The sequence below is a fragment of the Prinia subflava genome, chromosome 1, assembly GCF_021018805.1.
Source record: "Prinia subflava isolate CZ2003 ecotype Zambia chromosome 1, Cam_Psub_1.2, whole genome shotgun sequence".
Classification (NCBI taxonomy): domain Eukaryota; kingdom Metazoa; phylum Chordata; class Aves; order Passeriformes; family Cisticolidae; genus Prinia; species Prinia subflava.
In genome coordinates, this window is record NC_086247.1 from 28,608,400 (window position 1) to 28,623,310 (window position 14,911).

Below are 14,911 nucleotides of genomic sequence, written 5' to 3' on the forward strand. Positions count from 1 at the left end.
TCATGCTGCCACATTCAGGACCCATGGAAATGACTCCCAGTAGCACAAGGAGAAAATGTTGTGTTAAAGTACCAAATTCAATACATCTATATTATACATACTTATTACCTAGCCAATATCCACATACATAAAGAGAGAAAAGCAGGTTTGGAAAAGTTAAATTTCCTGTGAAGATTCATGTATAATGAAGTTTAAATTTTTAAACATTTATTTGATAAATACTAATTTAGCTTGTACCCATCAATTTGCCTTTGCATGGCTAGGCTAGGAGACCTTGAGTCAAATACTTTCTTCTCATCACCACCAAAATGCTTTACATCCCTGAGCTTCCACTTTCAGCAGTGGTAAACCAGCACCATGCCAGAGAGGAGGAGGTGGTTCTGGTAAACAGTCCCTTTTCCCCAGCTGCTGGGGGGATAAGTGTTCAGATCACCCACTGCTTCTGGCCTTGTGAGCAGCTTGGTACTCAGCAGCCAAACCCTGCAACACCCCAGATCTGAATGAAGAGAGCAGCCTCTTCTCAAACACCTTCAGTGGGGGAGAAGCCATTTGATTGATGCAGCTGTGTATTCCCTTTCTTGAACCTCCCATGTGATCCTGTCTGTGGGATGTCACTGCTTTTTACAGCTTTGTGTACATCCAGCAAAACATTTGGTCACGTCCTTACCTGTAGGTCCACTTGTATTCCCAATGGCACCATGGAGCATGCTTAGGGAAACAAAGCACATGCCTGGGAACATGTCCCAACCTAATGGGCTGTCTGGCTTGTGTATGGGTAGAGATCACGACTGTGGTTTCTAGGACTCCACAATACACAGAGACATGGAGACCTTTATCCTCTAAATTTCTCTGCCTTATTACAGGTTAGTACTAGTAGCACAAAAATCAACAATAGCAAGTGGCTATGATTAATAAAATATATACATATATCAAGCAATAAAAGTGATGATAAGCAATCAATAATATAGTATCAATCATTGATATGGCAAATAATAACATCAGCCAATTGTGTAGTAGCAACAAAGGGGGTATACATTTTTACAGGTTATTACAAACATAATTATTGAATAGATTACAACAGATTATTTTTATGGGTATATAATGCTGGCCAGTATCAAGTGAATTAGACAGATTTCAAAAAGGACCAAACTATCCCAAAGAAGAGGACAAACTGATTCCAGAGGGCTACCCAACCATCCCAGAGGTGGTAGGACAATCCCCCAAAATTGTGCCCAAAGGGAATACCTTTGTATTCCAGCCAGACATCCCTGGTGAGCATCCAAGTAGTCACTGAAAGTTTCTGTGGGATTTAACCTGTTTAGAAAAGAAAAACAAGTGAAGCATAGGAAGTACTCAGAAAGTGGCTTCACTTTGGATGAAAATGCCTTTTAGTTCATAGAGGCATAAGGGGGTGTGGAATGTCACCACTTCAAGCAGCCAAGATATGCTGTGAATTTCCATTTTTGCGCATGAAACAACCAATAGATGATGCTGTTTGCTGTTCCTATAGAACCATTTTATTTTCCCAGTCTGTTTCCAGTTTTTCAGACAATGACTTGCTGTTACAGCTTCTTATTTTAGGGCCTATCTCTAGTGTCTCAGGATGTCTCTGGTTTACAGGTACACAGCTGTACTTCAGAAATGTCAGCTGCATTTCTCAAGCATGTTTCTCTTTTCCAAGCCTAGTAACCTGTATCATAGTTCCAGGCTGGCAGACTTTTCTCCGTCAGTATTTTTCAGCAGAACATTTTCTTTTCGTCAGCAATTTTCATCCTGCCACTTTTATGGCTGTTCGTATCAGGACATGCAAAGATTTGAGGGCGTTGCTGGAGCAGAGCCCTCCATCGCAGGAAGCAGCAGAGCACATGCTGAGTCTAGAGGCAACGCTGACACTTCTTTTGGATAACTAGATCTGCTGAAGCTCTTTTGTTATGTTCACCCATTGGAGTTATTTTCTCCATGTTGCTGCTGCTTCTCTTGATAAATGCCTGCACTTCTATATATTTCTTTTTCTCCCACAACAAACCCTTTTTAATATTCTCTGCCATCAATGTTCATTATTTAATTAACATAAACAGAGACTAATAGGTGTCTCAGCTATGCCACAGCAAAGCAAGAAGCTTTAACGTGAACCACAACAGCAATGCTGGAATTTAATTATGATTGCAGGTACTGGAAACAAAGATAAAAGATACAGATTAATGACCTTCACATACATCACAGATATTTGATGTGATAGTGGCTTTAATTCTCAAAGCTGTGCAAGTGCATGACTCCATGAATTAATGGGAGGGTTCTTCTCTTTCTAGGTTTAGGAAAAATTATTTTTATTGCATTTGCAGTCTTTTTTTTTCTTTGAATCCTTCTAATCACAGTAAAAGGAAGGGAGAGAAGAGTCAGAGTCAACTACAGATGTTTGTTCATCCCTGACAAATGTAGTGGCTTCAGTCTGAAAGAGGGTGGGTATAGATCAGCTGTAAGAAAGACATTCTTTACTGTGAGAGTGGTGAGGTACCGGGACAGGTAGTCCAGAGAAGTTGTGGGTGCCCCACCTCTGGAATTCTTCAAAGCCAGGTTGGATGAGACTTTGAGCAACCTAGGTCTAGAGGAAGGTATCCCTGCCCATGGTGTTGGAACCAGATGATCTTCAAGGTCCCTTACAATCCAAACCATTCTGTGATTTTATGTTTGTTAAAGTGTTATTACAGACCTCCACTGGCACAAACTCTAAAGGTATTTCCTTCTCTTTGTGACACAATTAGAAATATTTCTACTAGTGTCTAAAATTAATTTTTCTAAAATTTAAACTTATTACTTCTTGCTCTATTCCATGTGAGCATGGAAAACAAAAATTTTTCTTATATCAAGTAGAAAGCTGAATTTAACCTAAGTGACAACTTTGTAGAAAAACTAGTACTTCCATTTTGACAATGAATCATGGAAAATTACACTTTTGCTTGTGCTTTTCTTCTGGTTCCCTCCTCCTTAATACCCCTGTAGGAATACTGAAAGGAAGTGTCAAAAATCCCTGTTAAAATCAGGACAGATGGCATATTACTGCTTCCTGAACTGTAAGCACAATTGTCCTTTTGAAGAGAAAAATTTCTCAAATTCAAATTATTCTAGAGAATAATTTCCTCTTGACATATAGTTTGGCAAGTAACAGATTTTTTTTTGCAGCACTCAAATACTTAGAATTAGTTTTTAATTGTTGTTAGTAAAGCCTCTTATTCCCTATCTCCCCTCCAGTTCTTTTGTTCCTTTCTTGTATATTCTTTACTGAGGTTGCTTGAGCCTGTCTTTAAAAATCATTCTGATCAATTTATCAGCCACACTAAAACATCAAACATATAAGAATTTTACCTTCCAAGATCTCCCTATCCCATCCTTCACCAAGGCTGAAATCTTATATTTTTGGACTTACATTAGTTATTACAGATCTACTCATCATTGAATGTTTTAAGCAAAAACAAAAGAAAGAACTGAATTTTTTGACCTTTTCCACATCAAGCTGTTTTGCAAGTGAAGCAGAGGCCTTCCTCTTGCCTGGTTCTTCCCTTACTAAGGCTGTTTAAAGCCAAATTTCTTGTTATTTAACATCTTTTTTTATGCCTTGGTCTTTTGGATCCTGTCTGTAATTGTTCGAGCTCATTCTTCTTTTCCTGTAACTATGAACATGACTTCCTTTTCATTTCTTTTTCCTCTTGAATTTGAGGGCAGTGATGAAATGACAGAAAGGCAAGCTGCCTCTGTGTTCTGTTTAATTGTTTCCTTATCTGTCTTTCCTATTAATCCTTTCTGAGTGACAGCTATTCTTCTTTGCTTAACCTTCCCTCTCATCAATTTCACATGAAATTTTCAGGATGCACTACCTGAATTTAGTCAAATATACCTTTTTGAAGTCTGTTGTTTTGTTTTCCTGGTCTGCCTTTTTCTTTACCTTAATTGTGAATTCACTTTCTTTTGTCCACATTTATGCAAGACAATTTCAATATCAGATTCTCTCTATTGGTTATTAAGTAATTTCCAGAATTAATTTCATGACAACAGAAATTCAAACAACAGAGATAAAAACTCTGTGAAAATTAGGCTCTAAAATACTACTGGATGGCTGAATAAGAAACGTGCATCCTTAATTAATTCAGCACATCTAGCAATACCACAGTCTGAAACTCCCTGAGGAAAAGTTTATAGTAAACTACTATAATTAGATAAAATTTCTTTGATGAAGAGTAGTAAGAAGGTTACATTAATTAATTGATGTCCTGATTTCTAAAATGCAGGAAAACATTTTTAAAAGCAGGCAACATCGCCTAACACATTAGTGGTATTATAAGGCTAAGTTTCATTCACCAGGACATGAAAAGTTTTCAGATTGATACTTCTTTTGCATGTTCTTAGGAAGACAGTTTAAATTTAACTGCAGTTGTTTGCAGTAAATTTAAGTCCGATTGTTTAACCCTCAAGACCTTTGTTCATTAGTACTTCATCATGAAGAAAGGGGGATTTCTGCAATGCATTCTGCACCTCCATTTCTGGGCCCACTGGGCTGGCTGTGTGCAGCTCAGCCCCTGCCCTTGCTTGTCTGTGTCCCCTCCAAACACTCTTCTGCCTGCCTTGTGGACAGACAAGGTCATGCTGAGCTCTCAACCCTGAATCCACATGAAGCCCAGTGGAAGCTGCTGTTTTCCTTCAAAATGTAGCTACATAGAAAATATTTTAAACACTCTGCAACAGTCACCAAGAACTGGGATAAAGGATTTGTTCTTCTCTTTATGGAAAGGATTAAAACCACCATTGCTCACCTTCCAAAGGGTGTGTAACCACAGGCAGGGGAGGCCCTGCTTCACCTGCTGAACTTGTTCCACTGTGTGGAAAAGTTAAATGCTGAGTGAGTCACAGAAAGTAAGCATGATTCCTGAGAGGAGCAGTTGGGCTGGAGGGTGATGCTCTTTCAGCCAAAGTTTATGTTCGCATTTTACACGAAACAAATATTGCATAAAATATTGATGCAATCCTTGTGGCCAGACCCAAACCAACCGTTCCAAGCTTCACTGTAAGAATCTAATTGCAATACTGTAAGTCACACTCTTGCTTTCCAGTGCAATTAAACATTTTTCCATGTCAAGCAGGGCATTGCAAAAGTGAAAAACTGTGAGCAATCTGAAGACAAGGAACCTGAATGCAAATTATGAGTCAGGACTCACTAGCCAAAAGAGGGAATTGAACCCAATTTTCCTGAGCTCACATGAATGCTTCACAATAGAGTGATTTATAAAATGAGTTTGTTCCTCCTGCCAATATCTTGATGAACAGGAGTGAGTTCTGCACTGCCGATAAAGGAGGTACCCCAGGTGAAGGCTCAGAGCTCTGAAATCTGCATTTCTTCACAGCACTGGCTCAGCCATCAATGACCCAGAGAGGGAGGAATTTTAGTAAAATGTCAGAGCTCAGCACTTCCAGCCACCTTGTTTGCATAACTCTCTGTCAGTTTTGCTGCTGCCACGCTCAGATCCCCGTATGTTTGTACACAAGTCTCTCTGGGTTAGTGCTTTCAAGATGTATAATTGCAGTTGTACTAGTGATAAATAGAAATACTACCTTTCTCTGATCATACTGCTTTCCTCTCTAAAGATAATTCTGTCTAAATTACACATTAGGAAAATGAATGAGTATAGTTAAGCACTGTAGTAAATTGCCTAAGGAAATCTGTGAAAAGCTTTATCACAGGAGACTTTTACCAAGACATAAGACAAATATCTGCCAGGAAAGTTGTAGGTAGAGTTTATCCAGTGTCTGGGTGGGAGGTACAATGGCTGATCTGTGGAAGCTCTTTCCAGCCATAATTTTCTGTGATTCAAACACCTCTGACTGTAAAGATTGCTTCACACTCTGTGTGTATAAAAGCCTCTTGATCTTGATAACAGCACTATATCCAAACTTACAATGTCATTTGCAGCTTCACACTTCATAAAACTTTATTTAGTGGAAACAGCATCTAAAACCAAGCACAAGGAAGTTAGCCCTGTGTCCAGGCAGCAGATAAGCTGCAATGGAAAAAATGAATATATCTGCTGAGTTCTCAACAGTCTGCTGAATTGTCAGTGTAGGTAGAGGAACGCAGGAAATAAATGTTTACAGGGAAGAGAGAACATGATGAAAATCCTGGGGGTGCTCTCAGCATTTCTCCCAGGTGGTTGATGTAGTCAGGTCTCAATCTGCCTCAGCCATCACCAAGTGATCACATGTGTCAGGGGCACAGGCAAGGAACCAGCAGAAGCTCTGCTTTGTTTTCTGGTGACAAAAGGAAAATATTCTGGTCATGGGGAAAACGTTCCAGGTAGTGTTTGAACACTTTTAACCAGCTGAGTTTAGACTGAGCATTCACTACACTGTTCATATGATTTCAAAGCATCACCTTGTGTGTTTGCATGCTGCAGCCCCCAAATCTCCCTGGTTAGGACCAAATCTCTCTGGTTAAGACCATTAATTCCTCATTTGGAAACTCATTTCTTCAAATTCTGATCATTTTCCTCACAAAGAACATGTCTCTCTTTCTACACATAAATGGGTCACTAATTGCCTTTCCTCCTACCTACAAGTCTGTACATGTAAGACTTTTGGAGCTCTTTCTGCAAAAATGTTGTTGCATTTCTGCCAGAAGGATGACTAAGAAAACAAAGCTGAAGACTGTAACTATCCTCATAATCTGGTTTTATACATCTCAGAATTAAAGTATATTTTAAACTGGTTTATGCAGAAGGACCAGCCACAGAGTCCTATTGAAGTTTTTTTCTAGTCATTACTGAAAATTGTGCTTAACATTGACAGCAATAAGGAAGAAGCAAGTTAAAAAAGACCATCTTGCTGTGTTTGTCAGGGGAGGTCAGAAAATGGCAACAAGAAAATCTTGAAACTTCAGCCTGAAAGACTTGGACTGTGAGGGAGGAAAGTTGTTAAACAGAAATGAGAAAACTGGAGGCATATATAATATTACCTGAAATGTCCAGGCAGCTTCTGCAAAAAAGTAAAAGAAGACAGTAGTGAAGACAGAACAAGAGATCATAGATTTTAAACTGCAGCAAGGAAGATTAATTCTCATAAGAAAAAAAAAAAATGGGACAGAGTGGGAAATATCTACCTGCAAGTTGTCAAGAACAAGTTATGCAGATATCCATCAGAAATGCAGTGTTAGTGCTTATCCCTTCAGGGCTAAAGTCCTCTCAAGGTCATTTCCAGCCATATTGCCTGACTTCTATGATAAGATACAAACAGATGCAAATTTGACAGGAGAAGTCAGCAACTGGAGGAAAATCCAGCTAAAAACTTTAGAAGATTGTTCACCTTTGTTTCTTCGCCTCAGGAGATTGGAAGTCCCTGGGACAGTGTCTGACTATCAAAAGCAAACAAACATGGAAGCAGAAATCAAAACTGCTTGTATAAGTGTAAGGACACTTAGAAGTTGGAAACAGAATCTACTTTCATTCCTCTAGGGCTTGCTGCAGAGTTGGAAGATGTATAAATATTTATAGTAACAAGTAGTAGGTTTCTCATCTGCAGTGGCACCAGAAGGGAATGGAGATGTTCTCTAATAATCAGTGTGCACCACTACTACAGCCCTCAAGATTCCAACCTCTGTTATGGCAACACCATCAGGACCCTAGCTATTAATTATGGATTTAGTCAAACTTCTAACAAAAAGGTAGAATTGAGGCCACATGCAGAAAATCCTGATCTTAAACAGGCATGTTTCACCAAACGCAGTGACTTGGATTTTGTATGATGAAAGTGGGAAACATTGTTAAGACATTTATGAGGGCAGCGAAAGGTGTCCTATTTCTTTCTGCATCTTAGCTCATCAAGCTGTCAGATTTGAGCCACTGGAAAGAGAATAGAGCAGTTACACCACCTGGGCACTGAATTTTATTCTTTGTAGCTGTTTGCACACTCAGCAAAAAGCCTGTAACGGATTCAACTTGCTTGTTAAAACAAGACCTGCTGATTTCTGATCCCAGGTTTTTGGACATTCTCTACTCTCAGCTACATTTGCAGCAAAATGCAAGCAGCCCAGCCCAGGTATTTTGTAATGCAACCAAACTCTCTACCTATTATGCAATGCTGGAAAAATATAAAGAGATTCTCCTGTAAAAAAAAAAAACAAACAACTTTCCAGAGTCATGCTAGACTGAAAAAACTTTGAAACTAATTTTACAAGTATTCTGGAACATCTGGACTGAGCTAAAAGGGCTCACTGGGCAACTGGAGATATAGTACCCAAGCTGCAAAGCATGAACTGACACACACAGAAATACAGGTGCACACCTGGGTGGGATGCTGTGGTTTAACCCCAGCCAGCAGCCAAGCCCCACACAGCCACTCACTCACACCAGGGATCATGGACAGATCGGAAAGGTAAGAGGTGGAAAACTCCTGGGCTGACATAAAGACAAAAAAGCCAGAAGACATGCACATAAGCAAGGCAAAATGGGACTTAATTCACTGCTACCCATGGGCAGGCAGGTGTCCAGCCATCTCCAGGAGAGCAGGGCCTCACCAGACAGAACAGTGACTTGGGAAGACAAATGACATCCCTCCAAATGTACCCCCACCTTTCCTTCCTCCCTCCATTTTATATACTGATGTCATATGATCTGGAATATCCCTTTGGTCACCTGTCCTGGCTGTGTCTCCTCCCACCCAGCCTCCCAAGTACCCCCAGCTTCCTCATCAGTGTGGCAGTATGAAAAGCAGAAAAGGCCTTTGCTCTGTGCAAGCCTCATTCAGCAGTTACAAACCATCTCTGTATTATCAACACTGTGTCCAGCATAAATTCAAAACACAGTCCTGTACCTGCCACTGTGAAGAAAACCAGCAGTATGCCAGTCAAACTCAGCACACAGGGTGGCCAAAGTGTGTCCCAGCAGGTTCCAGGGATCCTGAGTCCAGTTGCCTGGAACACATATTGTCTTGTCTCAGGTCTCCTTCCTTAAAAAGTCAGCAGAGATGGCAGGAACAAAGAACAGGGGGGAAAGGAAGGCTCATAGAGGTGGCACCCACAAAAGCCAGAACACAGAGATGAGAGTAACTGAGCATGGTTTTTGGCAACTCAGAGTAGGCAAGGAGTTGAAGAATCCCCACACAGCTCAGATCTACCTGATTTTTACCCAGGTCAGAGAAAAGCTCTCCCATCCAGTTAAAGACAAGTTCTTTTCTTGGAGTCAGATATCTAATTTCTTGCTCGTGACAGAAAACAGCTAACTAGGAATCTTGGATGTCTGTATCTGGCATAGGTTGAAATGGGAAGCCCAGGCTAAATCAGACTAAATTACTTTCTACCCCTAGTTTGGCACATCAAAGCCTCATTTTAAGACTGATGACCAAGTTGAAAAGCTGTAGGACATTGTGGAAGCCAAATATCTCAGCCCACCTCTGTGATGCTGTTCTGCTGTGTATGAACCACATTTTGGAGCAAAAAAGGAGAGCTAAAAATTACTGGTTAAGTTATTTGGGTCTCTGCTATTTTTAGAAAAATGTTTCTTCCTAAAAATGCTGTTAAAATCTGTAGCTCGTAGCTACAAGCTGTTTGATTACAAGTGGGTGATACTGAGTATGATGGATGCTCAGTAGTATTCATATGTCAGATGAAGGCAGAGGTGCAGGTTTATAGGAGTCCCCTGAGTTTAGATCCTTCAATTTTCAAAGCTCTTAAAATGAACCAACATCAGTAATTTCCAAAGGAAATCACAGCCAATTTCACTTTTATATGTATGTGCTCTGATCGGATCAGGCAGCCCTCACTCAAGTATGATGGGTGTTATTCACACTGTTGTAAGAGGCCTTTCCCTGTCCAGGTATTTTATAATTCATCCACGGTGAGCCAGACCCTTTCTTTGGTTTTTCTTCTTGTTTCTGATTACCAGACAATAATATATTTGATAATAATATGCATCCTGTTTATCAAGATAAAGTAAACCCCTTTTTTCCTGCCTAAACCATCAGTCTGACAGAATCATTTGGCTTCATAAAAACCTGCTGTCTTCTTTTTGTGGCTGCAGTGCAGCTATGCTAGCTATATGGCTAACTGTACTAAGCTTATCCCAAGATGAAGACTTTCATGAGTTCTGTGCTTTCTTGCTTTCTTGCTTGGTTTTGAGGAATTTTGTCTTCTCAAAACCAAGTCAGAAGCCAAAAAATTACACTTACAATTTCTATCTGAAGAATGTGTTTCTCATTCTTCTAGATGCATTGAAATTCAGAATACTCTGACGGCACAGAAGTAAATGGGATGAAACCAAAGCATATAGTGAAAATTGAGTTTATTTTAAGGTAATTTCATTTTAGGGGATGGTGAGAGAAACATAGAGGCAAGGGACTGGTTTGGGGTTTATTTTTTTCTGTTTGCTGAGCGCTCTGTCAGAGTTCATCTCCAAAATGCAAAAATGTCTCCCCTCACTGGACAAAATTAGAGAGCAGTAGGTTGGGCCCTATTTTTTTTTCTCATGTAGTACCAAAGAGAAGGCAAAGTTTAAAGAGCCTGGGAATTGTTTTTCAAATAACCTACCCAACTATCTGTGTATACACACACAATGTGTGAAGGTGAGAAACCCTTTTGAATCTGTCATTATGATGATATCAGAAAAGTGTTGCTTTATCACCAGTAACTCTAAGGTTTCTTGGATAATGGGTCCACAAGATTATGGGTCCTGTGGGTACAGCTTATCTGGTCTGCTCACCATCTTCCCATTACCGGCTCCCTGCATCTGCCTCTGGACCTGGGGCGTGTCCCCAGGAGAACTCATCCTGCAGCAGAGGCTGCAATGCCCCCAGCGATGGGTGAGGGGAGCCATGCACAGCTCACACTGCCAGTGCCACCTGGGAAAGCCAGGAGGGGACCAAGTCCAGAGCCAGGACTGCCATGGCAACAGTGCAGGTGGCCAGAGCCTCTGGTACTGTTGGGCACTGTAGTTGTTGAGGATGGACACAGTGCCCATGGCTGGGAACCTGTCCAGGTCCAGGAGCTGACACCTAATTTCCCTTGAATGAGCCGTGTCCAGCCCTAAAGCCTGGTGGGAAGCCCTTCAAACAGAAGTGAGCAACCCAGCTCACCAGGATCTTGCTACAGCTAGCAGAACTCATGGGCACACTGACAAAACTGCATGTTTTGGAGCTGCTGTTAGAGTCTGTGTGATTTTGAGCAGAGGGCCTTGTGCCTCGTGGGCAGTAGCCCACAGGGCTGATGTACTTGCAGTTCTATGTACATAAAAGACTGAAAATCAAAGACAGCTTTGATTTGGAGGCCTGGTGGGCTCAGAAGTTAGTCCACCTTTTTTCTTTCTACAGATCAGGTTTTCTGTAAACACTGTTGTTATCTTTACAAGCCCCACCACTCTCTCAAATGTCTTCATGGGTTTGAGTCAGCAGAAATTTAGAGTCCTCTGATGATACAAGCCAGAGCAGACTAGGTCACACATGATATTAGCAAATACATAGTCAGTCAGCCCTTCAACACCAACCTCTGACTAGCCACACCATAGAGAAATAAATATATATCTAAGGCAACTCAGTGTAGTCAGTCTCCAATATTAAAAAAATCCAACAAACAATGGTGACCTCATATGGCTAATTTTAAAAATATATATTTTAAACTGATAAATTAGATGCTATTTATTTTCAGGTACACATCTTTAGTGGGGTTTTGGTTTGGGCATTTTTGTAGTCAGTAAAGCTATAAACTCAGATTTTAAAGCAAAGCCTCTGTTTCCCATGGGACTTGAAGGAAGCTATGAACGAGAAATGCAGATAAAACCATCAACTGGAAGCACTGATAGCAGAGCAGAGATATTCTGTGCAGATAGTAGGGAGAATAATCCCAAAACTGATGGAATCAGAAAATGGTCACTTTTCTTGGGAAAAAAAACAGTCTGAAGAAAGCTACAATAAAGGTCAGATCTATTACAGTGCTTTGACTAGTTTTAGATGCTTTTCAAAACAACTTGATAATAGCACAGAATAACTCATATTGAGAAAAATAAGGTGAATAGCAGAAAACATCAACATCTGTGTCATAACAGAATTTCACATCTTCTGTGAAGGCAAGAAATGCTTGCTCTGTTGTTCTACACAGCATAAGATATCCTATTTTGCTAGGAAGATAAACGGTAAGGTACTTTTTTTTCCTTTTTTTTTTTTTTTTTTAATTCATAGCTGGTCAACCTTAGCAGTGACAAGGCTTCCAGAGCACAGTTATGCTCACCAAAGGTGAAGTCACACAGCTAAAAGCTATTTTCATCATCAGTTCCTGTCAGGGCTTTGGCACAGCTTGGACTGCTTTACTTAGCAAGGCACCTGCTGCATTTGAAAAACAAACAAACAAATAAAGCTTAATTTCTCTGGAAAGAAAATGCAGTTGTAGCGATCTGCCAGCCTTACTGGTACATCTGAGACTTTTATCAGCCAGCCCTGCCTGCACATGTGAGGCTCCCATCAGGTACTGGAGGGTGTGTGTATTTTTCCAGATATGTTCCCAAGGGCAAACTGCACATGTCTTTTGAAGGTGTGGGAAGAGTATTTGGAATGTTATGCCCTGATAGTGATACAACCACTGTTTAGAGAGTCTCTTCTTTAATAGCAAGTTTTCACCACATCATGAAGATATATCCATCACCGGGTTTTGAACATCATTCAGTGGTTCTTATATACAAAGTCTATGACTCAGTTAAGCATTTATTTTAAAATTTCAAAGTCAGAGTACTCTTCCATTTCCTCAATAGGTTTCTACATGATTGTCTGGGGTAGTGTGTTGGGGAGGAGAGCCTTAGGGGAAACATCAGCAGGTTGTCAAAATCCTTTTAATCCTATTCAGCAGAAATAAACTAAATCTTAGTGCCTTTCATATTTGTGAGATACCTTCATTTTTCTGAGTCTCAGTTCATTGAGAAGATCAGTATTTTAATCCCGCTTTACCTGGCACTGCTTTCTCTCTTAAGTAATTGTTTAGAAAAGGATTTAGTGAAAAGAAGATTAGGGAAATAGTAAGGACACAGAGAGCTGGCCACCAGAAATAACACACTGGTAGCTTGAATAATTGGTCAGCATTACCTGCAGTGAGATGTGTCTCATTGGACTAAGTTTCATTGCACCTGAGTTTCCCAGGTCCTTTCACAGAGAGTCACAAAGCAACAGACTTCCAACAGGAAATATTAATCTTAGGAGCAGTAATTGCTTACATCACTCTCTTGATTTGAGCAGAAGCCCTCTGTGGGTGTCCTCTTATTGCACAGTGCACTGAGCAGAGGGCCATCCACCCTCACCCTTCCCAGGCATGGGTCTAACAAAGCTTCCTAAATCTCCAGAGTGGTGAGTGGACTATGTTCACCCACCATATCATGCCAAATTTTACACAATGACAGATTTGGATTGTCTGAAAACTCTTCAAGGTGACTCCCAAGCAAACAGTAGTTTTCAGCTGTGCTGTGTGATGATAAATGACTCTGGAACATGAATGTAACAGGGGGAAAAAAGGTAATGTGATAAATACAGCCGTTCAGAAGTAAGAAATTCCTTTGAGAAAATCTTTGCTTCCAAACCAACCTTAGTTTTTCCAATGGTTACATCCATTTCAGATCTGAAGTAAAGTCTTATGAAAGTTGAACTAGGCCTGTCTTTGTCCTAAACAATTTTAGTTGGTTTAGATTATCAGATAATAAAGGTAGTAAAGATCCCCATGGCGATAAGCCACTCCAAAACCATGAAGGTTTTTGCCAAATTCTAAAATAATTATTTGGTCAATTTCTTTATTTTCATTCAGCAGACATTAAGTATCAATTAATTTTAAAATGCTATGTGCCAGATGACTTACATCAAGTGAAATAGTTAGAACCCAAATTGTGATGATAATAAAAGGTCACAGAATGAGCTGGTGCTTCTAACACCAAGGAAGGACTTAACCAATAGAAAGCATAAATGAGAATTTCAGCACATCTCTCTATCCAGAAAACTTATTTTTCCTTCAGCTCCTCTACTGGAATCTTATTCAGAGGTTAAACTATTCATCTTCTCAATGGCTACTGCAAAAAAGGCAACACTAACAAGCACCATGGTACAAAATGTGTGGTGTGGCCAGACAGCCTGATGGGACCTGCTGGTCTCCCAGCTCCAGCCCTTGTATGCCCTAATGGAGAAGCAGGATCAAAAACACGTGGCACCAGCAGAAGGCGAGGGCAGTTGTTTAGTTAATATTTAAACACATATACAGCTTTCAGAGCTTGACAACAGCACCTCCATCAATTACACAGAGAAATCCTTGAATACTGCCTGGATGACTCCCAATTCATGTTGCTTCTCTGGATATTTGAAGCTGTTTGGGCAGGTTTTCCCTCAACCACTCAGACTATTTGAGTAGAGCTCTTAATACTTGTCTTCTTTTCTTTTCTGTTTGCTGCCAACATACAGAAGTGATTTCACTGTTTGTCTACTCATAGCAGACTCTCAGGGTTGCTTTTCCCTGAGATTCTCCTCAGGGTTGCTGTCCCCTGAGGTATGTAGGGTTTTCGAGGTTTCCTTGCCCGAAAGGTCCAGTGCCAGAGCCAGAGAAGACAAACAGAGTCTGCCAATCTGTGCCTCCAAGGTTGTTTATTCTTTCATTGTCTCTCAGTTCTTTCTCAGCTTTGCAAGGTGTCCCCAGCAGAGCAGGACACGTGGCGGACTGGGGCGGATCAGAGGGTCCCAGACTTTATGAAGGGTCTCCCTGACCCAACCACCGTCCACAACATTGTTTTTGTTTACAAAATCTCACCAATACTTACAACCCATGTTAACGTCATTTCTACTCTAAAGCAATCCTTGTGATCCAACTCAGCAGAAAATAGGGGATGAGAACAAGAACAAGGAGGACAGGACCACTCCCCAATCC